This window comes from Amborella trichopoda, chromosome 5 (assembly GCF_054954075.1).
Source record: "Amborella trichopoda isolate Santa Cruz 75 chromosome 5, AtrichopodaSantaCruz75HAP2 v2.0, whole genome shotgun sequence".
NCBI lineage: Eukaryota > Viridiplantae > Streptophyta > Magnoliopsida > Amborellales > Amborellaceae > Amborella > Amborella trichopoda.
In genome coordinates, this window is record NC_142340.1 from 16,224,000 (window position 1) to 16,227,911 (window position 3,912).

Below are 3,912 nucleotides of genomic sequence, written 5' to 3' on the forward strand. Positions count from 1 at the left end.
TGAAGCAATAGTTATTGTAATAGGACTATTTGTAAGTAATATATGCCAAAAGAAAAGAAAAAGAAAAGAAAATAGGTGAAAAAGAAGAAAAATAAAAAAAATATATTCCCCGACAAGATCACATTAGTCTTTCTTTCAATTTTGATCGATGAGACTCGAAACAACATCAACACAAAGTTAGAACTTTAGAGGAATACTCGAAAATCTAAATGTTTGATCAACATAACTGAGTCAATAATAATAGGAGTAGAGACGAGGAAATAGTTAAGATTGGCATCTAAGATATACAAAAATCGCACACTTTCGATATCTTGGGTCGATAATCTAGAAAAATGAAGAGTTTGAGGAAGATATTATACTTATAATTAGAGCTGGATAGACGAAGTAGAAATGCGCAATTGGAGTTTTATTTGATTATCACATACCAATGAAGTGAAACGGATAATTTTTTAGGACAATTGTCAAACCAGTTTTGTTTTATGGGGCAGAATGTTGGGCAATCAAGACATAACATACCCATAGAATGAGTGTAGGTGGAATGATGATGTTAAGATGGATGAGTGGTACAAGAAGGGATCAAACTCGAAATAAATACATTCAGAAGAATTTAGGTGTGGCACCAATAAGCGATGAGATGAGAAAAAATAGACTTCGGTAAGTTGGTCATGTACAACATATGCCCAATATAATACTTATTAGAAAGTGCGAGTTAAATCAAGTGGATGGCTAAAAAACGACAAAGGACATGATTGAAAGTAGTGAATAAAGATATAAGGAGTTATGACCTCATAAAGATATAACCATAATTGTGTAGCCGATCCTAATTAGTTGAGAAAATATTTTATTGATGATGATGGTGATGATGATGATGAAAGAATTAACTACACCGTATCTAGGAGAGCCTAGAAAAAAAAATTATCACAATATTTATAATAAAATTAGGTTTTCTCTAACATTTTCAGGAAGCTTTTGGCCAAGAAAAAATAAAAAAGCTAAATATTACTGAAAAAATCTAAAGTGATATTCAAGACAACCTATAATCCAAAAAAATTAATTTAAATATTTAATTTGCAATTTTTTTAAAAAATTTCAGGAAATAAAATGATTACATATATTATTAAAAATTTTCTAAGTCCCTCTTAAGACATCGAGAACCAAAAGAAAGATTCAAATAATATTTCTGAAAGTTTTTGATGTCTTTGAACTTTTTGAGGTATATCCTAAACTAAAAACAAAAAATCAAATTAAAATACAAATATTATTAAATTTTGTCTAAATCCCACATAAAACGACCTAAAAAGTTATTCAAAAAGCTATTTTTAAAATATAAAAGTAGAAAATAATATAAATAAAACATATAAATTCATAAAAAACAAAAACAAGTATTCGCTTCATCTAATAGGACGTTTCAATCAATGAAAAATTAAAATGAAAATATATTTTAAAAAAAAGGCAGAAAAAATAGTGAAGAAAACAAAAATAGATCTTGTAAATTTTTGGTTTTGATTCAAAAGTTTCGAATAGGCCTTCTATAGATCAATGAATTAGGAACATTTTAGGACAAATTTAAAGAAATTTAGTGAAACATTTAATGAGAAATATTTTTTTTTATATTTGGTAAAAAAAAAGTCCTAAAACTAGAAAGACAAAAATAGATCTTGTAAATTTTTGGTCTTGATTCAATAATTTCTAATAGGACTTTTGTAAGTCAATAAATTAGGAACTTTTTAGGACAAATTTGAAGAAATTTAGTGGACCATCTAATGAGAAAATAATAAAAAATTGATATTAAGTAAAACAAAAGTCCGAAACCTTCGACTCTTTATTCTCTTAAAAAATGAGCATCAATCCAATAAATTAAAATATGGATTTGTTAGAGCGATAAAAAATTACCATTTTGAAGCAAAGGTCAAAGATTTTGGTTTATTATTCAACGAGAAATAGATAGAAAGGCGGATTAGGTTTCAAAAAAATGAAAAAAAAAAACAAGGAAAAAGACCAAATATTAATATTAAAGTTTCATGATTAAAAAAAGAAGAAGAAAAGAAACCAAATATTAATATTAAAGTTTCACAAATTTTTAGGTCATTATTGGGGAATGGCTTTGGGTTTATTGTAGATCGTGAAGGGCTGAGGCAAAAATCTTTTTTTTTTCTATTTTTGTTTTAAAAAATAAAAAGTAAAAAGGGTACCTAGGCTGACTTGCCCAATTCTAGACGAGACTTGGCGTAATACCCATCTATTCCAATTCGACTCGGTATTTTCCTGGTCGATATTCAATTCATAGTCGATTCACAGTTCAAATTGAATTTTATTTTATTTTATTTTTATTTTATTTTTTTTCGAGGAGATTTGATTATTAAGATGAAGAGAGTGTGTGTGCAAATTTTGGGGTCATATAAATACCACAAACATGATTTTCTAGAAGTGTCTTTGCATTATACTATGATACAACAGTTGCATTAGATCATTGCTCTATTATAAATACACATATGCCATCCTAAAAATGTCGTAGTACATATATCCTTAGGACCTGATGATAACCATAAGCTGGAAAATCCCTGGATTTGGGAGTTCTACCTTCTTAGAAGCTGGAACATAGGATATCTGGAATTGGCAAATGTTGTATTTGATAACCTATATGGAATTTTAAGGAAACTTTGATTAAGGATGTAACTTTGGAAATATGAAAGTTTCCACATAATTGTATTTGAAATTCATCATTCTTTATTAGGAAAAATTAATTTTTTACTTGCAAGCCCATCCATAAAAATTATACTTTCATGGGAACATTGATATACAACCATATGTTGGGATTTGTAGCCTTCAAAGCCTATTAGAGCATATAAAAAAAATCGTAATCATAGTAGATATGTACCCCAATGGGAGTGTGGTCCTTATAAGACCAAAATGATACTTTTTATTTGATGGATGACTCACCTAGGTTGAACAATCAATATTCGATTGAGCCGAAAACTTTACTCCGGACATATTGCATAACTGAAGAGAGTTTCATTGGAAGGATCGATTGTTTAGATAAGAGAGATGCCCATAGATATTTTTGGAGCTAAAATGCTGAGAGTCTTCTGCACGCTTTGGAGACTTGCGAGTGGCATGTACGACTATACTATGGAAAATGACTTGAAAAAGTGCGTATACATGTACTGAAGAGAGTACCCTAATTCGGCTACCCGATCGCTTAGGTGGCCACTTAGGTAAAAAATTTCAAAAAATGCCTAGGCTTTGGGAACCTGCCTTGTTACACTTTGCAGAAGGGCAAAAAAACCTTTGACGATGATAAAAAAAATGTCATTTCCCCCCTAAAAAGGGGGGAAAAAGGTTTTGAGGGTATTTCAAACTCCAAAACAAAAATTGTAGCTTTAAAGGTGAGAAAATCTCCCCAAAAAACTACTCTTTTATGATTTATCGAAAGATCGATAAATTTTTGATTTTTGCAATTTTTTCTCAAAACAAAAGCAATAGTTCGTGGCTAGATTTAGAGCTTATAGTAGTTGATTTTGAGGATTTTTGGCTACCCAATAGACGAAGTTTGCACCGACATCGATTTGATTTTGATATTTTTAAAATATTATCATATTTGAAAGATGATATCATAATCATTTTCATGGTTAAAGTTTAAAAAAAAGAAAAAAAAGAAATCAAAGACAAATTTTTAGCATAGGCAAAATACCGTAATAATTTGCATATTTCAAAAAAACATTTTTGAGATGGATTTTGGACGAACACACTTAAAGATTGGAGAGTCGCCCGTCACCAAATCGTTTCTACTAGGGTGCAAGCTCCCAACTCGACTCGTGTCTTGTTTCGGCTTCTTCCTCTTCTTTTACTTTTCGCTGATTTATCTCTCTTGTTCTGGCTTCTTGCTTTCTCTCTCTAAAACTACACGCAGAG